General features: G+C 39.1%; 1 protein-coding gene across 9 annotated transcripts in view; it reads left to right on the top strand.

Moving 5' to 3' along the window:
* Positions 1–26,242, top strand: part of TRPM3 (transient receptor potential cation channel subfamily M member 3) — a 608,143-nt gene that overhangs the window by 443,756 nt on the left and 138,145 nt on the right. The gene's annotated exons all lie outside the window — the stretch shown is intronic.

The raw sequence follows: 26,242 nt of genomic DNA, 5'->3' as shown, positions 1-26,242 counted from the left end.
ACATTCTTGATCTAAGAGAACTACACACTCAAATTGTACAGAATTGCTTCTGGGATGACAGCATATTTACTATTGCCAAGTCTTGTGACTCACAAAACCACTGTATGTGTGTATATGTGTATGTGTGTGCATGTGCTCATATCTCCCTGTTGTCATGATAGGATGTAGGTAGAACATTCTTCCAGTTTTGCTGTCTAAAAAGATCAACTTGATGAGAGCTTCTATTTTCTCTGTCCTGGTATCTCCAGGTACGCACACATTGCTCTGTGGCAGTTATAACCTGAGAAGCTGTTGTTAGCCTCAAGTTTTACCAAATCTTTCCCTTTCCCTGCTCTTCAGAATCTGCCCCCGGGCTTTGGTGTAACTTATTCAACGGCATTTTATAATACCAAAGAGTTCATCTTTTTGCTCACCAATGCAAAGGTTTTGAGGGCATGTGGGCAGCAATGACCCTACTCATTTTGGTTTCACTGCCCCGCAGAGCACTATATGAATCACCCCCTACCTTTTAGGGCGCTGCCCTGGGCCGACACTCCTCCCAAGCCATCCTGGCTTTTCTTTTTCTCTTAAGACCAACCCCATGCTCTCAGCACCAAAGCTAAAATTTAATAGTCATCTTGTATTCTTTTCTGTCTCTTGACCCCTGAAAATCACCTCACCTTGTGATTCTTCTTGATGTCCCTTGCACTGAGCCTCCACTCCATCACACAGCCACCTCCTAATCCAAGCCCTTATTACTTTGTCTTAAACCTGATGCAGTAGCCCTGAAGCTGGGCCTCACCTTCAATTTGCACCCTGAGATTAATTTGCATCTTACAGTCTTTGACTTTAGAAAGATAGCCTAAGAGGCTAAAAGCATACTCTTTAGAGCTGAGCAAATCTGAGATCCAGTCTTGACTATGCCATTTACCAGTTAAGCACTCTTGGGTACTAATCTGATCTCTGAGCCTGGCAGAGTTGATGTGAGGATTAACAAGATGATATATATAAAGTGCTTGGCACAAGGCCTATTGAATTATGTCCAGATTCCTTAACACTGAAGATCATTCACAACTCGTAAGTCACCTTCTCTTTACTTGACTTGTAAGTCACCTTCTTCTCCAGCCAATGGAATATGTGACGTTTTAATGTTCACTCTTCTCTTATTTTCTCTTACCATAGTCTTCTGTTCCCTACCACCACCATTGAACTTCCCTATTAAATCTAGCTATCCCACAAAGTGCAGATCAAATCCTTGCCTTCTCATGAAATCTTGAGTCATACCAGTCAAAAATGACCTTTGCTTCCTCAGCCTCTATATTCTTTCCCTAGTTAGAATTTTCTCATCACCCCATCACAGCTTCCTGATTTTGATTATGTTTGAATCTCTGCTGCTGCTTCTGCTGCTAAGTCTCTTCAGTCGTGTCTGACTCTGTGCGACCCCATAGACGGCAGCCCACCAGGCTCCTCCATCCCTGGGATTCTCCAGGCAAGAATACTGGAGTGGGTTGCCATGTCCTTCTCCAATGCATGCATGCATGCTAAGTTGCTTCAGTCATGTCCGACTCTGTGCAACCCTATGGACAGCAGCCCACCAGGCTCCTCTGTCCATGGGATTCTCTAGGCAAGAATACTGTAGTGGGTTGCCATTTCCTTCTCCACTGAATCTCTATTTCTCCCCCAAATATTTTTACGTTTGACCTATGTATATATGATGTGGAATAATAAAGTAATCCTAATAGAGATGAAGAGGAAAGAATTACTCTGTTTACAAGGAAAGCTACCTCTCCTAAACAGTAATACTCAAAAAAAAAAAAAAAGATGAATCCCCAAATCAGTCTGCAGATTTTTTTGCAAAGAGTTTTGACTTGGAGCAGTTATAGCCATGGTTTATGCAATGGGCAGCAATGAGAATAAACACAGCCATTCAGTGAGAAGATAAAGATGGTGTGTCGAAATTGTCCTCAGGAAGAGAGAGGGATTACTTTACTTAAGGAGGAAACAATAGAGCTGATAAACAGAATTGTTCTTTCTTGGAATCAATTTAGTCTGAGCTTGAAAGAATAAAATCTTTTCAAAATAAAGCTCACTGTAGGTTGGTATAATATGACAGTCAGTGGGCCCTAGACTAATACTCCCTTTCACCATTTAACAAATGTCATGTTCTTCCATTGTCAGGTCAGAAAATGCAGCTTCATGGGAGGACTTCCATTCTTCCATCAGCTTCATTTTCATTCACCAAACTAGTTTAAGGGGAAAACCTACTGGGGCTGCTTTTTGTTTCCCTTTATATTTCTATTCTTGTTATATGACAAAGGAGATTCTTGCTTCTTATTCTTCTTTAGTGGCCCTAGAAAAAAGCTGTTGAGAAAGCACAAATTGAAATTAAAAAACTGCTAAAGGAAGAGGGGAAAAACAGCATCTCCAGGCTGGGCATTGTGTAAATAAACAAGAAATTTTCTCTACCCATGGGACTGATGGCCAGACATACAGGAACAGTGGCAAGCATGCACACTTGAAGGCAGGGGAGGGTCTGGGGAGAGTTTGACTTTCAGTAAATGGTCTTTGTGATATTTTTTCTTTTATTTGCCATTGCTTGAAAAAATAATCATCATACTAAAATATAATTTTGCATCTCTGTTTTCAGATGCTTTCAAATATACTGACTCAAACACACACACATAATTCAGGATTATCTTGAGTCCTGGCATTGGCCCAACATGTCCTTCAAAATACAGGTTTGTGCAAACATCCATGCATCAGCCCAGAAGGTTTTCTTTCTTTACCCTCTCTCAGGCTAGGAATGTATTTTAATACTGCATTATGACCACATGAGGACATTCTTGACCAAATGGCAGTATCTATTTTGTTTATGATTAGCCTGCAAGGCTATGAGTGAAGTGAATCCTAACTTTTTAAGATGTAGTGCTGAGCCTATCCTGTCTTTACTGGTGATACTGGGGATGGTTATTAGGTAAAAAGCTGACCAGTCTCTGGCTGGGAAATAATGCAGAGACACACAGGCACCTGAACCCAGACACTGAGTGTGTAAGATTGCAGCCTTGCCCCCTGAGGGGGCAAAGAGGAATATTTACTCTCAGATATGTTAAAGAAAAAAATAATCTGATACTTGTTAAAGATGGTAAGGAAGCATTTATTCAAGGGTGTACTGCAATAGCATTTTGCAATAAAGAAGAGCAATTGGGCAACTCGGCAACCCTCCAGTACTCTTGCCTAGCAAATCCCACGGACAGAGGAGCCTGGTAGGCTGCAGTCCATGGGGTCGCTAGGAGTCGGTCACGACTGAGTGACTTCACTTTCACTTTTCACTTTCATGCATTGGAGAAGGCAGTGGCAACCCACTCCAGTGTTCTTGCCTGGAGAATCCCAGGGACGGGGAGCCTGGTGGGCTGCCGTCTCTGGGGTCGCACCGAGTCGGACACGACTGAAGTGACTTAGCAGCAGCAGCAGCAGCAGCAAACAGAACAAGGAAAAGTAGGGATTTATAGCTACGGAGTGGAAGGAGGAGGGTCCCTGAATGGAAAATTACTAAGAGGGTAGGATGCTTCTTGCTAAACTGACCTAAAAGGATTCTTGTTGAAGGCAGGCCAGGATGATCAAATATCACCTGGGGTGAAAGGGGCCAGGGAGGTGGCACAGTGGGAGAGGATGAGAAATTTTGCCAGATACTGAGGGTGATAAGACATTGAGGGCAGAGGATTCTTGCTAAAACTAGTCAATCAATGCAGAGATGAATGTGGAAGCCCAAAGGTTAGAGCCTAGTGGAGGAGAGTGTTCAGAGGAGCCTGACTAAACTTTGGTCAGGGAGATAGTCTTTGTATACATTATACAGTCCCCATCTGAAAACTACAGGCCAGATTTGAACTCAGAATGAAGGATTCATTCCACAAACATTCACTGAGCACTCATGATGTGTCAGTGATGCTACTGGGTAACAGGAATGTAGAGATGGAGGACATATTCTTGTCTTCCAAAAAATCAGAGACTATGGGAAGAGGCAGACAAGCAAAGAGATTTATGCCCTTGAAACAGGCTGTCTAGATTCAAACGCACCTTTCTAACTGCATGGGCTTCCACATGGAATCCAATCTCTCTGGCCTCAAGTTCACAGCTGTGAAATGGGAATAACAGTAATTAGATGATAGAGTTTTGTGAGACTGGCTGAAGTCATGTTATGAAGTGCTTGCACAGTGTTTGGCTCATTGTGCGACACACAAGCGGCCTCAATAATATTGCTGTCACTAGCGTAGCATTGTTTGTGGTACAGTGTCAGAGGTATATTCACATAATTCCAAGGAAGTACAGAGGACAGACACCTAACCTGAGTAAAGGATGATCAGAATCAAGATGAGTTTACAGGAGGTGATGCTTCAACTGTGCCTGGGAGGACAAAGGGGTCAGACACAGCTTCAGGGGCAAGATGTGCCAGCAGAGAGAATAGACAGGCAAAGCCACCACAATGGGAGAGAGAAGGCCTGGGGAACATGAAACGGGAAGGAAATTAACAATTTTGAGTCCATACCATATCCCAGAAATAACGCTATATAATTTTAAAAGATAATTCCACATAGAGCTTTGCAATAATTTTTTTTATAAATAGAGAGGCAAAAAGTTATCACTATTTCACATAAACAGAAACTGAAGCCCAAAGAGGGCTTCCCAGATGGTGCAGTGGTAAGGAATCTGCTTGCTGATGCATGAAACACAGGTTCAATCCCTGGGTCAGGAAGATCTTGGAGAAGGAAATGGCAACCCAGTATTCTTGCCTGGAAAATTCCATGGACAGAGAAGCCTGGTGGGCTACAGTCCATGGGATCCCAAAGAGTTGGACACAACAGTAGCACTTAAGCAGTAACCTAAGATTACATGTCTAGCAACTGTCATGATTCACTTCTGAATCTTTATGAGTCTAAAGCTTACATTCTATACACAATCTTTCCTCTCCAATCCAGAGCATAAAATGTCTCAGAGTTCCAAGAGGGTTGTGGGGGACCATGTAAGATGAGAACTCAGAGGCTAGACCAGTGCCCACAGTATGGCTTTGGGTGTTTCCTTGAGTCATGAAAGTGACAGGGTTTCCTGAACTCAGGAAGGGTTGTCATGTGCCTCTTAACCAATTTTATAGGTATAAGAGCTGGGTATTTAATGGGTTAAGTATCAACAATATGGTATGCGTGGTGTGGAACAGAGATTATAGGGACTTGGTCCAGCAACATAAAAGTGGAACATTTAAAAATGATGATTTGCTTCTATGAGTTTGACTGATTTAGATTCACATGTAGGTGATATCATACAGTATTTGTCTTTTCTCTCTGACATCTCACTTAGCATAATGACCTCAATATCCATCCATGTTACAACATGGATGCAACATGTTGTTGCAAATTGCAGGATTTCCTTATTTTTTGTGACTGAAAAATATTCCATTGTATACATATGCCACATCTACTTTTTCCATTCATCTGTTGACGGACATTAGGTTGTTTCCAAATCTTGGATATTGTGAATAATGATACAGTTAACATGGAGTACAGTATCTTTTCAATATCCTGTTTTCATTTTCTTTGGACATATAACCAGAAGTGAGATTGGTAGATCATTTAGTTAGCTCTGTAATAGTAATCATATTGCAATATACAAATGTATCAAATCAACATAGTGTACATTTTAAATTTATAGTGCTTTATGCCAATTATTAATATATCTCAATTTTTTAAAATTGTAATAGTTTTCCCAAAGCTAATTGATTAGATAAAGCAGCAAATGGAAACAAGATTTTTCATATAGAATCATCCATAAAAATCAAGTCCCTTCATAGGGATATTGTTAAGGGGATACAATTAATGTATCACATAGAAAGCTGAACCTATCAGATGCCCCTAATGCTGGTTTCTGCCATTCTGAGCACGAAGAGAGAAATTATGTGATCTGTAAAGCTAAAAAGAACCCCAGTTATCACCCAGTCAATTATTTTTTTGTGGATGGTAAAACCAAGATTCAGAGAAGTAAGGGAATAGACCAATATCTCTTTGAAAACAGACATATGTCATAGGAAACTTGTCTTTGTTTAATCTTGTCACTTGTTTTCTTTTTGTTAGCCACACAAAGAAACCTCGGGAATCTGAAAGTATTTACAGAGGCTGAAATGGGTATTTTCCTCTAAAACATCCCCCCCCCCACCACCCTTTATACTATATTCTTCCACAGGCTCTAAAGTGAGTATTATTTAAACAGCTGTCTTTCACTGCTCCATCAGCGAAGGTGTAGAAAATCAGCCTGGAAGAAAGCAACTCCCCCAACCTCAACAAGCTTACATGCCCTGCCTTCCAGCTATTTGTTTCTGGCCTTGCAGGACATTTGCTGCTGCTGCTGCTAAGTCGCTTCAGTCGTGTCCGACCCTGTGCAACCCCATAGATGGCAGCCCACCAGGCTCCCCCATCCCTGGGATTCTCCAGGCAAGAACACTGGAGTGGGTGGCCATTTCCTTCTCCAATGCATGAAAGTGAAAAGTGAAAGTGAAGTTGCTCAGTTGTGTCTGACTCTCAGCGACCCCATTGACTGCAGCCTACCAGGCTCCTCTGCCCATGGGATTTTCCAGGCAAGAGTACTGGAGTGGGGTGCCATTGCCTTCTCTGCAGGACACTTAGTTCTGTCCAAAATATCCATAAGAGATTTGGTCCACACCAAAATGTCCTTGATACTTAGTTCTTTCCAAACCATTTCAGTTCAGTTCAGTTCAGTTCAGTCGCTCAGTCGTGTCTGACTCTTTGCGACCCCATGAATCGCAGCATGCCAGGCCTCCCTGTCCATCACCAACTCCCAGAGTTCACTCAGACTCACATCCATCGAGTCAGTGATGCCATCCAGCCATCTCATCCTCTGACATCCCCTTCTCCTCCTGCCCCCAATCCCTCCCAGCATCAGAGTCTTTTCCACTGAGTCAACTCTTCACATGAGGTGGCCAAAGTCCTGGAGTTTCAGCTTTAGCATCATTCCTTCCAAAGAAATCCCAGGGCTGATTTCCTTTAGAATGGACTGCTTGGATCTCCTTGCAGTCCAAGGGACTCTCAAGAATCTTCTCCAACACCACTTGGCATGGACCCAATATGTTCATGGATGCTTTGAATAGGACCAACGTTCAGGGACTTTTTTGGCATGAACCAAATGTCTTATGGAGAAATTGGACAGGATCAAATGTCTGCTAACCACTTTAGCAGATGATGATCCTTATGCTTGGGCAGGAAGCGAAGAAGCAAAATGTATCTTTTCCTAAAGTGAGAAAGTAATCTAAAATATTCATTTTACCCTCAAAGACCTCTCTTACTGGATAAGACTCAGGGTTGCCCTGGCCAAAGGGTTTCCCATGAGATGGACTCAGTAACAGGTAGCATGCCCTCCCACTGGGCAGGTTCCCAGAGGGTTGACCAGGGGTATCTGGTCTATCAACTTTGGAAACCGTCAACAAGATTGTTGCCAGGGAAACTGGACTGATTTGAAAAGGGAGGAAAGAGAACCCCTCAATCTATGGCATTTTGTGATGGCTTCTGGGCATCACTTCCCCTGGAGAGATCACAATCAAAGGACTAGTTGGGCTGCAGAGGTATATGATGTCTTGGTAATTGTGACAAACTCAGAAAAAGATGTATGAGAAATAAAAAGCATTTCAGACAAGCAAAAGTTAAGAAAATTTAGTACCACCAAACCAGCTTTACAACAAATATTAAAGGGACTGATATAGTCAAGAAATTCAAGAGAAGAAAACAGATCTACAAAATCAACCCCAATTAAGAAAATGGCAATAGGAACATATATAATCAATAATTACTTTAAATGTAAATGAATTAAATGCTCCAACCAAAAGACACAGACTGCCTGAATGGACACAAAAACAAGACCCGTGTATATGCTGTCTACAAGAAACCCACTTCAGACCCAAAGACACATATAGACTGAAAGTAAGAGGATGGGAAAATATATTCCATGCAAATGGAAGTGAAAGCTGGAGTAGCAATCCTCATATAAGACAAAATAGACCTTAAAATGAAGAAGATCACAAGAGATAAGGAAGGACACTACATGATAGGGGATCAATCCAAGAGGAAGACATAACAACTGTAAAAATCTATGCACCCAACATAGGAGCACCTCAAAACATAAGACAAACACTAACAGACATAAAAGGAGAAATCGACAGTAAGACAATAATAATAGACTTTAACACCCCACTCATCCCAATGGACAGATCATCAAAACAGCAGATTAATAAGGAAACACAAGTCTTAAATGATACATTAGATGAGATGTATCTCATTGATATCTTCAGGACATTCCAACCAAAGCCAGAAGAATACACCTTCTCCTCAAGTGCATATGGAACATTCTCCAGGATAGACCACATCTTGGGTCACAAATCAAACCTCAGTAAACTTAAGAAAATTGGAATCATATCAAGCATCTTCTCAGACCACAACACTGTGAGACTAGACATCAATTACACACAAAAAAAACTGTAAGAAACAAAAACAAATGGAGATTAAACAACACATTTCTAAATAACTAACAGGTTACTGAAGAAATCAAAAGGGAAATCAAAGAATTTCTAGAAATGAATGACAATGAAAACACGACAACTCAAAACCTGTGGGATGCAGCAAAAGCAGTCCTAAGAGAGAAGTTTATAGCAATACAATACTACCTCAAGAAACAAGAAAAACATCGAATAGAAAACCTAACTTTACACCTAAAACAACTGGTAAAAGAACAGAAAACCCCAAAATTAGTAGAAGGAAAGAAATCGTAAAGATCCAAGCAGAAACAAATGAAAAGAAATAAAAGAAACAATAGTAAAGATTAATAAAACTAAAAGCTGGTTCTTTGAGAAGATAAACAAAATTGACAAACCTTTAGCCAGACTCATCAAGAAAAAAAGAGAGAAGAATCAAATCAACAAAATTAGAAATGAAAAAGGAGAGGTTACAACAGACAATGCAGAAATACAAAGGATTATAAGAGTCTATTATGAACAACTATATGGCAATAAAATGGATAACTTGGAAGAAATGGACAGATTCCTAAAAAGTTCAATCTTCCATTACTGAACCAGGAAGAAATAGATATATGAACAGCCCAATTACAAGTACTGAAGTTGAAGCTGTGATCAAAAATCTCCCAAAAAACAAAAGCCCAGGACCAGATGGCTTCACAGGAGAATTCTATCAAACACTTATAGAAGAGCTAATGCCTATCCTTCTAAAACTCTTTCAAAAAATTGCAGAGGAAAGAACATTTCCAAACTTGTTCTATGAGGCCACCATCTCCCTGATACCAAAATCAGACAAAGACAGCATGAAAAAAAGAAAACTACAGGCCAATATCACTGATGAACATAGATGCAAAAACACATCAAGAAGCCCATACATCATGATCAAGTTGGGTTTATTCCAGGAATGCAAGGATTCTTCAATATATGCAAGTCAATCAATGTGATACACTATATTAACAAATTGAAAGATTAAAACCATATAATAATCTCAATAGATGCAGAAAAAGCCTTTGACAAAATTTAGCACCCATTTATGATGAAAACTCTTCAAAAAATGGGCATAGAAAGAAGCCACCTCAACATGGTAAAGGCCATATATGATAAGCCTCAGCAAATATTATTCTCAGTGGTGAAAAACTGAAAGCATTGCAACTAAGTTCAGGAACAAGACAAGGGTGTCCACTTTCACCACTGTTATTCAACATAGTTCTGGAAGTCCTAGCTACAGCAATCAGAGAAGAAAAAGAAATGAAAGAAATCCAGATCAGAAAAGAAGTAAAGCTCTCACTGTTTGCAGATGGTATGATATTGTACATATTATACCCTAAAGATAGTATCAGAAAATTACTAGAGCTAATCAGTGAATTTAGCAAAGTTGCAGGATACAAACTCAATACACAGAAATCACTTGCATTTCTATATACTAACAATGAAAAATCAGGAAGAGAAATTAAGGAATAAATCCCATTGACCATTGCAACAAAAAGAATTAAATATCTAGGAATAAACTTACCTAAGGTGACAAAAGAACTGTACACAGAAAATTATAAGACACTGATGAAAGAAATCAAAGACAACATAAACAGATGGAGAGATATTCCATGTTCCTGGGTAGGAAGAATCAATATTGTGAAAATGACTATACTACTAAATGCAATCTACTGATTCAATGCAATCCCTATCAAATTACCAATGGCATTTTTCACAGAACTAGAACAAAAAGTTTCACAATTCATATGGAAACACAAAAGACCCCAAATAGCCAAAGCAGTCTTGAGAAAGAAGAATGGAGCTAGAGGAATCAAGCTTCCTGATTTCAGATTATACTGCAAAGCTACAGTCATCAAGACAATATGCTACTGGCACAAAAACAGAAATATAGACAAGATAATAAGCCAAGAAATAAACCCATGCACCTATGCATACCTTGTTTTTTACAAAGGAGGCAAGAATATACAGTGGGGCAAATATACAATATACAGTGGGACTTCTTCAATAAATGGTGCTGGGAAAACTGGACAGCTACATGTAAATGAATGAAATTAAAACACTTCCTAACACCATATACAAACATAGACTCAAAATGGATTAAAGACCTAAATGTAAGACCAGAAACTATAAAACTCTTAAAGGAAAACATAGGAAGAACACTCAATGACATAAATCAAAACAGGATGCTCTATGACCAAACTTCTAGAATAAATAAATTTACTTCTAGAGTAAATAAAAACAAAAGTAAACAAGTGGGACCTGACTAAACTTTAAAGCTTTTGGACAGCAAAGGAAACTATATGCAAGGTGAAAAGACAACCCTCAGAATAGGAGAAAATAATAGCAATGAAACAACTGACAAAGGATTAATTTCCAAAATGTACAAGTAGCTCATACAACTCAATGCCAGAAAAACAAACGATATCAAAAAGTGGGAAAGAATGTTGAGCTTTATGCCAACTTTTTCACTCTCCACTTTCACTTTTATCAGGCTTTTTAGTTCCTCTTTACTTTCTGCATAAGGGTGGTGTCATCTGCATATCTGAGCTTATTGATATTTCTCTCAGCAATCTTGATTCTAGCTTGTGCTTCTTCAACCCAAGGTTTCTCATGATGTACTCTGCATATAAGTTAAATAAGCAGGATGACAATATACAGCCTTGACGTACTCCTTTTCCTATTTGCAATCAGTCTGTTGTTCCATGTCCAGTTCAAACTGTTGCTTCCTGACCTGCATACAAATTTCTCAAGAGGCAGATCAGGTGGTCTGGTATTCCCATCTCTATCAGAATTTTCCACAGTTTTTTTGTGATCCATACAGTCAAAGGCTTTGGCATAGTCAATAAAGCAGAAATAGATGTTTTTCTGGAACTCTCTTGCTTTTTCCATGATCCAGCAGATGTTGGCAATTTGATCTCTGGTTCCTCTGCCTTTTCTAAATTCAGCTTGAACATCTGGAAGTTCACGGTTCACGTATTGTTGAGGCATGGCTTGGAGAATTTTGAGCATTACTTTACTAGCGTGTGAGATGAGTGCAATTGTGCAGTAGTTTGAGTATTCTTTGGCATTGCCTTTCCTTGGAATTGGAATGAAAACTGACCTTTTCCAGTCCTGTGGCCACTGCTGAGTTTTCCAAATTTGCTGGCATATTGAGTGCAGCACTTTCACGGCATTATCTTTCAGGATTTGAAATAGCTCAACTGGAATTCCATCACCTCTACTAGCTTTGTTCGTAGTGATGCTTTCTAAGGCCCACTTGACTTCACATTCCAGGATTTCTGGCTCTAGGTCAGTGATCACACCATCGTGATTATCTGGGTCATGAAGATCTTTTTTGTACAGTTCTTCTCTGTATTCTTGTTACCTCTTCTTAATATCTTCTGCTTCTGTTAGGTCCATACCATTTCTGTCCTTTATCGAGCCCATCTTTGCATGAAATGTTCCCTTGGTATCTCTAATTTTCACAAGAGATCTCTAGTCTTTCCCATTCTGTTGTTTTCCTCTATTTCTTTGCATTGATCGCTGAGGAAGGCTTTCTTATCTCTCCTTGCTATTCTTTGGAACTCTGCATTCAGATGTTTATATCTTTCCTTTTCTCCTTTGCTTTTCACTTCTCTTCTTTTCACAGCTATTTGTAAGGCCTCCTCAGACAGCCATTTTGCTTTTTTTCATTTCTTTTCCATGGGGATGGTCTTGATCCCTGTCTCTTGTACAATGTCATGAACCTCCGTCCATAGTTCATCAGGCACTCTATCTATCAGATCTAGTCCCTTAAATCTATTTCTCACTTTCATTGTATAATCATAATGGATTTGATTTAGGTCATACCTGAATGGTCTAGTGGTTTTCCCTACTTTCTTCAATTTAAGTCTGAATTTGGCGATAAGGAGTTCATGATCTGAGCCACAGTGAGCTCCTGGTCTTGTTTTTGCTGACTGTATAGAGCTTCTCCATCTTTGGCTGCAAAGAATATAATCAATCTGATTTCAGTGTTAACCATCTGGTGATGTCCATGTGTAGAGTCTTCTCTTGTGTTGTTGAAAAAGAGTGTTTTCTATGCCAGTGCGTTCTCTTGGCAAAAGTCTATTAGTCTTTGCCCTGCTTCATTCCGTATTCCAAGGCCAAATTTGCCTGTTACCCCAGGTGTTTCTTGACTTCCTACTTTTGCATTCGAGTCCCCTATAATGAAAAGGACATCTTTTTTGGGTGTTAGTTCTAAAAGGTCTTGTAGGTCTTCATAGAACCATTCAACTTCAGGTTCTTCAGCATTACTGGTCAGGGCATAGGCTTGGATTACTGTGATATTGAATGGTTTGCTTTGGAAACGAACAGAGATCATTCTGTCGTTTTTGAGATTGCATCCAAGTACTGCATTTCGGACTCTTTTGTTGACCATGATGGCTACTCCATTTCTTCTAAGGGATTCCTGCCCACAGTAGTAGATATAATGGTCATCTGAGTTAAATTCACCCATTCCAGTCCATTTTAGTTCTCTGATTCCTAGAATGTCGACGTTCACTCTTGCCATCTCCTGTTTGACCACTTCCAATTTGCCTTGATTCATGGACCTAACATTCCAGGATCCTATGCAATATTGCTCTTTACAGCATCGGACCTTGCTTCTATCACCAGTCACATCCACAACTGGGTAATGTTTTTGCTTTGGCTCCATCCCTTCATTCTTTCTGGAGTTATTTCTCCACTGATCTCCAGTAGCATATTGGGCACCTACCGACCTGGGGAGTTCCTCTTTCAGTATCCTATCATTTTTCCTTTTCATACTGTTTATGGGGTTCTCAAGGCAAGAATACTGAAGTGGCTAGCCATTCCCTTCTCCAGTGGACCACATTCTGTCAGACCTCTCCACCATGACCCGCCTGTCTTGGGTGGCGCCACACGGCATGGCTTAGTTTCATTGAGTTAGACAAAGCTGTTGTCCGTGTCATCAGATTGACTAATTTTCTGAGATTATGGTTTCAGTGTGTCTGCCCTCTGATGCCTCTTGCAACACCTACCATCTTACTTGAGTTTCTCTTACCTTGGATATGTGGTATATCTTCATGGGGTATCTTTATGAAAGAGGTAGCATCAATTTTCAGTAACAGAACCAAAAGCAGGAGATAGTAGATAACAGGTTGTTCTAGTTTCAGCCCTGTTCTTCCCTGGTGGCTCAGAAGGTAAATAATTTGTCTGTGTTGCAAGACACTTGGGTTTGATCCCTGGGTTGGGAAGATCCCCTGGAGAAGGAAATGGCTACCCACCCCAGTATTCTTGCCTGGAGAATTCCATGGACAGAGGAGCCTGGTGGGCTATAGTCCATGGGGTCACAAAGAGTTGGACACTACTGAGTGACTTTCAGTTTTTCACTTTCCAGTCCTGTAGAGAGCCCCACTGAAATTTCCACCAGAACATGAGTAGATGAGGCATTTAGCCTGTTCCTGTTGTTGGCCTCATCATGAAATCAGCTGTTCACTTTTTCCTGTCCTCCCTGTGTGTCAGCTTAGAATCACAAAGTGCTCTTTAGACTATGACGGAGATTCCAGACATGGACCTGAGGAGCCTTGATTAGGTTCATGACCAGTATTCAATAGTTACCACATTGTGACATGACTTACATGCTAAAATAGACCAAAAAAAGACAAAACAAAACAAGAGCATCCAAAGCTTATCTTCACCAAATGATTTCATTTGCACCACGAACTTACTTGAGATAGCACTGCCTTGGGACCTGTACAGCATCAAAAGAATAAAGTGAAAATATGGGAAACATAGGCAAAACACCCTCTAACATAAATCACAGCAGGATCCTCTATGACCCCCTCCCAGAGTAATGGAAATAAAAGCAAAAATAAACAAATGGGACCTAATTAAACTGAAAAGCTTTTGCACAATGAAGGAAACTATAAGCAAGGTGAAAAGACAGCCTTCCGAATGGGAGAAAATAATAGCAAATGAAGCAATTGCAAAGAATTAATGTCAAAAATATATAAGCATTTCCTGCAGCTCAATTCCAGAAAAATAAATGACCCAATCAAAAAATGGGCCAAAGAACTAAATAGACATTTCTCCAAAGAAGACATACAGATGGCTAACAAACACATGAAAAGATGCTCAACATCACTCATTATCAGAGAAATGCAAATCAAAACCACAATGAGGTACCATTTCACACCAGTCAGAATGGCTGCTATCAAAAAGTCTACAAACAATAAATGCTGGAGAGGGTGCAGAGAAAAGGGAACCCTCTTACACTGTTGGTGGGAATGCAAACTAGTACAGCCACTATAGAGAACAGCGTGGAGATTCCTTAAAAAACTAAAAATAGAATTGCCATATGACCCAGCAATCTCACTGCTGGGCATACACACCAAGGAGCCAGAATTGAAAGAGACACGTGTGCCCCAACGTTCATTGCAGCACTGTTTATAATAGCCAGGACATGGAAGCAACCTAGATGTCCATCAGCAGATAAATGAATAAGAAAGCTGTGGTACATATACACAATGGAGTATTACTCAGCCATTAAAAAAATGCATTTGAATCAGTTCTAGTGAGGTGGATGAAACTGGAGCCTATTATACAGAGTGAAGTAAGTCAGAAAGAAAAACACCAATACAGTATATTAATACATAAATATGGAATTTAGAAAGATGGTAACGATGACCCTATATGAGAGACAGCAAAAGAGACACAGATGTAAAGAACCATCTTTTGTACTGTGTGGGAGAAGGCGAGGGTGGGATGATTTGAGAGAATACCATTGAAATATGTTTATTATCATATGTGAAACAGATCGCCAGTCCAGGTTTGATGCATGAGACAGGGTGCTCAGGGCTTGTGCACTGGGATGACCCTGAGGGATTTGATGGAGAGGAAGGTGGGAGGAGGGTTCAGGACGGGGAGCACATGTACACCCATGGCTGATTCATGTCAATGTATGGCAAAAACCACTACAATATGGTAAAGTAATTAGCCTCCAATTAAAATAAATCATTTTAAAAATAAAATAAAAATAAGGGAAGTGAAACTGGGAGAAAGTGATGAGGTCAATCTGAACTTCAAGATCCTTTTTCCAAAAAATAAGAGCTTAAATTCTTTATGGTGGCTGGTGGTGGTTTAGCCGCTAAATCATGTCAGACTCTTTGCAACCCCATGGTCTATAGCCCACCAGGCTCCTCTGTCCATGAGATTCTCCAGGCAAGACTACTGGAGTGGGTTGTCATTCCCTTCTCCAGGGGATTTTCCCCATCCAGGAACTGAACCTGGGTCTCCTGCATTGCAGTAGGATTCTTTACCAACTGAGCCACTGAGGCTTCCCTGGTGGCTCAGACAGTAAAGAATCTGCCTGCAATGCAGAAACCTGGGTTTGATCCATGAGTTGGGAAGATCCCCTGGAGAAGGGAATGACAACCCACTCCAGTATTCCTGCCTGGAGAATTCTATGGACAGAGGAGCCTGGCTGGCTATAGTCCATGGGATTGCAAAGAGTCAGACATGACAAGAATTTTCAGTGGTAGTAGTGGTGCTAATAGAGATGGGACTTCTGACCTCGCTTGTAGCTGCTCTGCCTCCATGTGTGAAGTCAGCCCTTTCAGTATATGCTGTCTCTTCCCATTACGATTTTGGTGCAACTGGCTTTATGAGAGCTGCTACCCTCTCTGCAGCACTTTTAGTAATGGAATTGGAGGCCATTACAACATATCTGATTCAAGGTCAACACAAGCTTCCTTTTAACTACAACTAACCACTTATGTAATTTATGTATTTTTTATAAAATACTCATTTCTAGCTATGAGACTCATTTCTAGTGACAAGATCCCCAAACTTCTGGAAATCCATCCTAATGACAGAATGAATTAGCCATTCACTATTCACAACCCTATACTAAGTGGCCGTTGATTGTGCCAAAGTGAAAACTGAAGCCACTATCTGCTCAAAGACCTTGTGTTACCAACCAGGATTCCTGTTAGGATCCTTATCGAGGGGTTTGTATTATTCTATATCTTGATGAACATGGACTTTTGCACTTTCTATAAATCACTCAATTATTTTGAATTATCTGGAACATTAATAATTCATCAGGGAAATATTCTGCTACGCTGATGATTTTTAAAAGTCATTGCATTGTGATGATTGAATTACTTATGAGCCTGATTCTTTCCTTCTCTTCCTGCTTCTATTCTCAGGAAACATATCTCCAGACTTTATTAAGTAATTTAATGAGTAAATAATAAATATTTTAGAGACGTGTCCTTTAAGGAATTTCCATATTTAGCATGTTTGATGTCTTTAAGTCTATTGGTTTACATTATTATTGTTTAACTTTTCTAAATTCCTAAAAAAATCATATGAACTTTGCTGATTATCTGTTGTGTAGCTATGGTATTACTCTAAAATTCTCAGACATGTTACAAAGCACTTGTTAAACTCAGATATCATCTCTTCCATATCTAACACAGCATGAAATGATTGTGGAAATGTTCCTTTCTATTTTTGATAGATTGAGCCAAAGTGTTTTTGCAGCTTATAAATGTCTTTCAGTTTGATATCATGGTTATTTTCATTTTCAAAAGCCAGCCTCAATCTCCATGTCTACCTTCACAGATTTATTGCTCACTGTGACATAAATATAAATCACAAATTGAGCTAATTTGTGATTAAAGGGAGTCAGTTTAATTTTCTCAGTATTTTTTTTCTGTGCCTTTATCTTATTCAACTATACCTGCGGGCTTTTATAAGTGGGAAGTCCATGATTAATTCAGCCACAAAATCTCTTATTTTGTTATTTAGGTGGTGACTGTACTTGTTTGCTGCTCAGAAAATGAACAAGATTATCTTCAAACATAAAATTACTTATCCCAAATCATTTCTGTATTTCTGGGTCTTTTTTCATTTTTCTGTAATATATTCTTGCTTCAAGTCTTTGTCTAAACTATGATTTAATCCAAAAGGCACCAAAACACTGTGGTGAAACATATGGGTCAATACTTTTGGGTTAATTGGTGCCACCTATATCTCATAAAAGTCATATTAACACTTTTGCTGTTGTTCAGTCACTAAGTCACGTCCGACTCTGCAACCCCCTGGACTGCAGCACACCAGGCTTCCCTGTCCTTCACTATTTCCCGGAGATTGCTCAAATTCATGTCTGTTTAGTCGGCAGTGCTATCTAACTATCTCATCCTCTCCTGCCCTCTTCTCCTTTTGCCTTCAATCTTTCCAAGCATCAGGGTCTTTTCCAATGAGTCGGCTCTTCGCATCAGATGGCCAAAGTATTGGGGCTTCAGCTTCAGCATCAGTTCTTCCAATGAATATTCAAGGTTGATTTCCTTTAGGATTGACTGATTTGATCTCCCTGCAATCCAAGGGACTCTCAAGAGTCTTCTCCAGCATTAAAATTCAAAAACATCAATTCTTTAGCACTCAGACTTCTTTATGGTCCAACTCTCATGTGTATGCATGACTACTGGAAGAACCATAGCTTTGACTATACAGACCTTTGTCAGTAAAGTGATGTCTTGGTTTTATTACACTGTCTAGGTTTGTCATAGCTTTTCTTCCAAGGAGCAAGCATCTTTTAATTTCATGGCTACAGTCACCATCTGCAGTGATTTTGGAGCCCAGGAAAATAAAGTCTGTCACTATTTCCATTTTTTTCCCCATCTATTTGCCATGAAGTGATGGGACCAGATGCCATGATCTTAGTGTTTTGAATGTTGAGTTTTAAGCCAGCTTTTTTACTCTCTTTTATTTATTATATATTGTATTATATATTATATATATTAACACTAAAGCTTCAATAATTTCTAAAACTCAGTCTGCCTAGTTTCTATCACATAATGTTTGATTAAGTGCTTAGCAGTAATATAGTGTCCAGGAGACTCTTGTGTTAAAATTTACTCTTAATGCTTAAAATACTCTTGATCTGTAGCCTAACAGACCTGTTCACTTTAGCTGTTACCATTTGTGTGTGGAATGTGATACTTTTTATTTTTTGGTTTCTCCAAACCAGTTTCCTGAACACAACTCTTTGGTGATGATTTATCCACTTAACAAATATTACTGAGCAGAGACTAGCAATCTTGTCTGCACATGGATCTCTCTTTAAAACAAAGAGACATATGTGCAAATAAGGGCAATGAAGGGTTAAAGTAGTATGCTAGACAGCCTTACAGAGTATTATAAATACACAAAGAGAAGTGAGGGTTCCAATCCTAATTCTATAGAAAGGCTTCTTCAGTAGTATATGTCAATGAAATTCTTGTAGTTTGCTCACTAAGTAGAAAGAAGGGCTTTCCAAAAAAAAAAAGAACTGAATGAACAAAGGCTAAGAGGCTAGAAACAACATCCAAACCCCTGAAAGGATTAAGCTGTTCAGCACAAGGGGGGCATCAGGTGTGTGGGGTTGGGTCATGGCTGTGGTGGTGGGAGAGGATGCAAAGGCATGGTGGTGAAGATGTAGTCAGCAAGAGACAAGACAAAAGAAATTGCCAGGAACGGAATACCAGCATTCCTTGAATGCCCTGCTAAGAATTTTTAGTTTTGTACCATAAATAATTGAGGCCATTAAAATTTTAATAAGAAGGGTTATATAATCAGGAAGATTACTTAAATAGCTGTATGGGGAATAGAATGGAAAGACCAATAATGAAACAACTGGAATAGTTAAGGTACTACAGACTGAAAATGCTGTGATAATGGGGATGGAGAAAGAAGTTAATAGTGAGAAGCACTGCGGTATGTCATTTTCCACAATCTGACATGTCATATGTTAAGTTACTTTCCCTCTGTCTCTCCTCACTAGACTACACTCTGTGAAGGCAGGGCTTGTTTGTCAGTTTCATTCACTGCTTTGTTCCCAGCTCCTAAACAGTGCCGAGCACAGAGAAGCTCAGCAAAGGTGTGTTCAGTGAATCACTTGTATGCAGAGGGTGAGGATGACAAATTCTTGACTTTAAAGGGGTGCAAAATGAAGCAAGAACAGAAGCAGAGAAGCTGGTTGGCAGATAAGATGAAGGGACAGAAAACAGTGAAATCATCTCATCTTGAACAATTGAACTTGCATTCACGTGAGAATCAGAATTCCACCCAAGCTAAGGCAATCTGTCCACAAGCAAGCTAAAGACATAAAATGTCAAACTGAATTGGGGGGAAAGTTGTGTCTTTCTTTAACAAAAATGTTTGACGTTTGTTGTTTTGAAATCTTGAAGAACACATTAATTTCTCTATATTCCATAGTGTTTTGACAAAATAACCAACCATGTCAAATCAATTTTAGGCTGCATGTTGAAAATACCACTCTTACAAGGAAAATCAGGCTTCATTTACTAAATTGCCTTTAAAATAATTAGATTAATGACTTCTATCTAATTTAAAATTTCTCCTATTAAAATTTTCATTAACAAGATTTGATAGAATGAACACATATGACTATCTCTTCTACCCTTCAAAATAACAAAAAAAAACCAAAATGACAAAAAATATATACCTTAAACACATCCCTATCAGAGCTCAGCATGGACAAAGGTGGAAAAGGGTAACATGTTAGGAGATAATAAATTTTAAGTAATTTCTGGATTATTAAAAGTATAGAAACTACAGTTTTCTAAATAATTAAGTTATTTCACTTACCATAAAGGATCAAAATAAAGATAGCAGGAGAGCCCCGGGAGTAGAATCAGAATAATGAATTAATGACCTCCTCTTAGATTAACTAGGCCAAGAAATTCCATACCTACAAATTTTATCCTATAGATATATTAAGCCATGTACATACAGTGATATCCCCTGCAGTGGTGCTAATATTGACAAAAGATTGGGAACAACCCATATATTCATTAATAGAAGTACATCCATATAATGAAACATTAAGCACTGAACAGATAATGGTGCACATTTTGTGGCTGAATGGAATGGTCTCCAGGATAGATTGTCAAGTGAAAAAAAAAGTGAAGTATAAAATAGCGTGTACAACTTGCCACCACTTATGTGAAAGGGAGATACATGTATTTCTCTCTATATGTGTATAGAACATCTCTACAATTAATAATGCTGGCTACCTTTCTAAAGGGGTGCTGGAAAACTGACAACAGAAATGATACAGTTAATTTTCACCATATATTTTTCTGTACTGTTGGGATTGTTTTTGCCATGTGTATGTATTATATATGCAAATATATGATACTGTTAAAGGAAAAGAAAGGTGCAGAAGGAAATGATAAGAAAATCTAGACAATGAAAAACAAAATATGATGAAAGAAAACACACAAAAAAATAGTAATTAAATGTAGCTGAATTCATTTCTGCCTTTGAGAGAAAGATTCTACTTGAGTTTTAGAAAAGACAACTAGCCTTGCTGTTTACAAGATACACACCTAAAACAAAGTGACCACAGAAAAGTGACAATCAGATGGAATAATATACCAGACACATCCTAATCTCCCATAAGTGTATGTGTGACAACTACAATATTAACGTAAAACAAAATACAGTACAAAGAAACAGCATTAAATAGGAAAAGGAGACATCGTATGCTGATTAAACGTTCAATCTACCAAGAACAGATTGTCACAAATTTTTTTATCAATATGTATATATTCATACGAAGGAAATAATGTTTATTTTCAAGGAATAATTGTAACCTAATAGAAGATTTTAACATGAGTAATCAGAAAGAAGAAACAAGTAAATATGTAGATATTTGAATAAAAAGTAGTATGTAATCTATATATAATATTGAACTTGTACCCAGCAAGTAGGGAGTAAACACTTTTTTCAAACAAAATAATACATTTAGAAAATGTTTTAAATATATACATACATATACTCTCACGTATTAAAACAATTTTAAGAGAAAATAAATTGCATATATTTTAAAGTATAAAATACATAAAAAATTACATAAGGCATATAAAAACATGTGAGATACATAAACATATAAATGTATTTGTTAGGAACAAACAATGAAAATAAATTGGCCAGGAAGTCAACTTCTAGGAAAAGAATAGCTAAGGAAGCAAAAGCAGAAGAAACAATGAGCAGAGAATAGTAACTTCAAATTTTAAGTAATACTATTGATCAATAAAATGAAAATCTGATTCTTTAAAATGATAGTGATTTTGATCAAATGAAAGAAGAATGAAAAAACATCCATAGATTTGTAAATATAAAGGAACTTTTAAAATAAGAGAATTACATGTATAATTGTATACCAACAAACTTGAAAATCTAGATGAAATCTTTGACTACATCAGAAAATATATAAAGTTGAGCCTAGGAGAGGCAGAAAATCTAAACTGATTAATAACTGTTGAGAATTTACAAAGATGATCAGTGATCTATCCCTAAAAATGATTCAGTGCTAGATAGCTTATAAACATTCTACTAAATCTGCCTGAAGGAGAATTCCTTCATTACATTTATTGTTCTGGGGCATAGGTAAATTTAAAAAGTTTCCTAATTCATACCGAAAATATACTGTAACCATTATACCAAAACCAAGAGGAATGGTGACATATACCAACCTAACTTACTAACATAATTGCAAAGATTCTAAATAAAATAGTAACAAATAATATTTTGCAAATTGTTAAATAATAATACATAAATAAATAATAAAAAACAATTAATTAAACAATTAGCAAAATATTATATGCTACTATTTCAGCAATACGTGAACCGTGAACTTCCAGATGTTCAAACTGGTTTAAAAAAGGCAGAGGAACCAGAGATCAAATTGCCAACATCCACTGGACTATCGAAAAAGCAAGAGAGTTCAGAAAAACATCTATTTCTGCTTTATTGACTATGCCAAAGCCTTTGACAGTGTGGATCACAATAAACTGTGGAAAATTCTGAAAGAGATGGGCATACCAGACCACCTGACCTGCCTCTTGAGAAACCTGTATGCAGGTCAGGAAGCAACAGTTAGAACTGGACATGGAACAACAAACTGGCTCCAAATAGGAAAAGGAGTACGTTAAGGCTGTATATTGTCACCCTGCTTATTTACCTTATATGCAGAGTCAGATCGGATCAGTCGCTCAGTCATGTCCGACTCTTTGCGACCCCATGAATCGCAGCATGCCAGGCCTCCCTGTCCATCACCAACTCCCAGAGTTCACTGAGACTCATGTCCATCGAGTCAGTGATGCCATCCAGCCATCTCATCCTCTGTGGTCCCCTTCTCCTCCTGCCCCCAATCCCTCCCAGCATCAGAGTCTTTTCCAATGAGTCAACTCTTCGCATAAGGTGGCCAAAGTACTGGAGTTTCAGCTTCAGCATCATTCCTTCCAAAGAAATCCCAGGGCTGATCTCCTTTAGAATGGACTGGTGGATCTCCTTGCAGTCCAAGGGACTCTCAAGAGTCTTCTCCAGCACCACAGTTCAAAAGCATCAATTCTTCGGCGCTCAGCCTTCTTCACAGTCCAACTCTCACATCCATACATGACCACAGGAAAAACCATAGCCTTGACTAGACGAACCTTTGTTGGCAAAGTAATGTCTCTGCTTTTGAACATGCTATCTAGGTTGGTCATAACTTTCCTTCCAAGGGGTAAGCATCTTTTAATTTCATGGCTGCAGTCACCATCTGCAGTGATTTTGGAGCCCAGAAAAATAAAGTCTGACACTGTTTCCACTGTTTCCCCATCTATTTCCCATGAAGTGGTGGGACCAGATGCCATGATCTTCGTTTTCTGAATGTTGAGCTTTAAGCCAACTTTTTCACTCTCCACTTTCACTTTCATCAAGAGGTTTTTGAGTTCCTCTTCACTTTCTGCCATAAGGGTGGTGTCATCTGCATATCTGAGGTTATTGATATTTCTCCCGGCAATCTTGATTCCGGTTTGTGTTTCTTCCAGTCCAGCGTTTCTCATGATGTACTCTGCATATAAATTAAATAAACAGGGTGACAATATACAGCCTTGATGTACTCCTTTTCCTATTTGGAACCAGTCTGTTGTTCCATGTCCAGTTCTAATTGTTGCTTCCTGACCTGCATACAAATTTCTCAAGAGGCAGATCAGGTGGTCTGGTATTCCCATCTCTTTCAGAATTTTCCATAGTTTATTGTGAAATGCTGGGTTGGATGAAGCACAAGCTGAAATCAAGATTACTGGGAGAAATAATCAATAACCTCAGATATGCAGATGACACCACCCTTATGGCAGGAAGCAAAGAAGAACTAAAGAGCCTCTTGATGAAAGTGAAAGAGGAGAGTGAAAAGTTGGCTTAAAGCTCAACATTCAGAAAACTAAGATCATGGCATCCGGTCCCATCACTTCATGGGAAATAGATAGGGAAACAGTGGCTTACTTTAGTTTTGGGGGCTCCAAAATCACTGCAGATGGTGATTGCAGCCATGAAATTAAAAGACACTTACTCCTTGGACGGAAAGTTATGACCAGCCTAGACAGCATGTTAAAAAGCAGAGACGTTAGTTTGCCAACAGAGGTCCAACTAGTCAAGGCTATGGTTTTTCCGGTAGACATATATGGATGTGAGAATTGGGCTATAAAGAAAGCTGAGCACTGAAGAATTGATGCTTTTGAATTGTGGTGTTGGATAAGACTCTTTGATAGTCCCTTGGACTGTAAGGAGATCCAACCAGTCCATCCTAAAGGAGATCAGTCCTGGGTGTTCATTGGAAGAACTGATGCTGAAGCTCCAATACTTTGGCCACCTGATGCAGAGAACTGACTCATTGGAAAAGACCCTGATGCTGGGAAAGATTGAGGGCAGGAGGAGAAGGGGACAACAGAGGATGAGATGGCTGGATGGCATCACCAACTCAATGGACATGAGTTTGGGTGAATTCCAGGAGTTGGTGATGGACAGGGAGGCCTGGCGTGCTGCAGTCCATGGGGTTGCAAAGAGTCAGTCATGACTGAGCAACTGAACTGAACTGAATAATACATTAAAACCAAGAAACTTTATATCAACCTATAATATGTCAAAACTACTATTTCAATTCACATCTCCACCAGAAATACTTAAGAATATCTGATTTTCTGCATCTTTGCCAATACCAAGAGTGGTAGATGAAGACAACTCTGGTTTTCTTGTTTGATTCGTCTTTTTTTCTGAGAAAGACGTATAAATTGAGTGATATTTTAAACATTTTAACTTCAAATTTAAATTTAAAGATTTAGAGGAGTGGACACATAATATATCAGGTCAACTCAAGGGAAAACTATGAAATAAATTTCATCTTTGGATCCTTCATGTTTGGTCTCCCTCTGGTCAGACTCTTTCTGAGGTCCTTAGATTCTTCAGTCTAAGCATACCAGGATGGGGGCTTGGACAGGTGGACAGCTATTCCCTCCACATCAGCTTTCCAGAAAACCTGTGATGCCCCAGAGCACAATGCCACCTCAGGTTCCTTGATAAACAATAGCACAAATGTCTGTGTCTCTACCACCCCGACCCCGAAATCCTTTAGCAGCTCCATACTGTAAACCTTCCTTTCCCCTCCTCAAAGCTGTTTCAAAGAAAGCCTGGTAATCTGTTATTTCAGAGTAAATTTAATTTATCCATTTGCTGCCTCAGAAGAATTTGCATTTGAAGTGGGATCTCTAATTAGTCGGTGGAATTTAGGCATCTGAATGCCTAGAACAAGTAGGGGAGACGTTTAAGGAGTTCCATTTGATGCCTAATTTCTGAATTCTTCTAAAACAATGAGAGATGTTATTCTGATAGTCTGCAATTTGCTACCAGCTCAGGACACAATAATACCTTTCAGACCTTAGCCAGCCCTGGCTTAAAGAGTTAAAGGTCTAGCCAAAATTCCACTTCTGCCTCTTGGTTCTCTCTGCAGTGGACTTCAAGTTTTCTTCCCAATTCAGGCACTCCTGAGTTCAAAACAGAGAACTGCCCCTCATCTCCCAAGTGGATTTTCTGGGGGCATCAAGAGCTGTTTGAGAGAATGTCCTGATGGCACTTTGGCCAAACTTGTGCTTATGCAGAAGCAGATTTTAGTACAAACCTGCTGGAGCCGGGGGCACCGCCTCGACCCTGACAGAGGTCAAAGCTGTGGCCTGGAGGCCAAACACAGCACTTAAGTGGATTTTACCTGGCTCCCTCTATATCTTTTACATTTTTTAATTCAAAGGCCTCTGAGGCTTTTCAACTTGTAATCTCTGCCTTACACTCACCCCAGGCTCTGATTGAAGGACATAAACAGATATGAATGGTTAAGCAGCTATTAACCCATTTGGGTCAGGTGCTCAAAGATCTTGTTCCTTTCCTTAGTTCTTCCCAGTATTTAAGGCACACAAAAGAAACAAGACAGCTACTGACTTCCTGGCATAGCTGTCCTTCTAAGTTGATGCTGACCATAAACAAATGACTCTGTCCCCGGGCAGTGGGCTAGAGGATTTCTAAGCAACTGATAGTTGAACAGTCTGTGAGTCTAGGTACCTGTGCTCTTTATCATGGTAAAAAATTTAGAATTATATATTGTTGAATTGTTAAGTCATGTCTGACTCTTTGCGACCCATTGACTGAAGCACACAAGGCTTCCCTGTCCTTAACCATCTTCCCCAGAATTATGTATTAGCCAATCCTATGAAGTTTACTTCCTATGTAGTTAGAAATAAGCAAGCCCCATGAGTTCCCCATTTTATAGATAAAGAAACTTGAAGTCTAAAGCAATTGAATACAGTAGTAATTCAATCAATGTAGATATTCAAATAATCTTTTGGCTTCCTT

This window comes from Bos javanicus, chromosome 8 (assembly GCF_032452875.1).
Source record: "Bos javanicus breed banteng chromosome 8, ARS-OSU_banteng_1.0, whole genome shotgun sequence".
NCBI lineage: Eukaryota > Metazoa > Chordata > Mammalia > Artiodactyla > Bovidae > Bos > Bos javanicus.
This window is presented reverse-complemented; position numbering and strand designations above follow the sequence as displayed.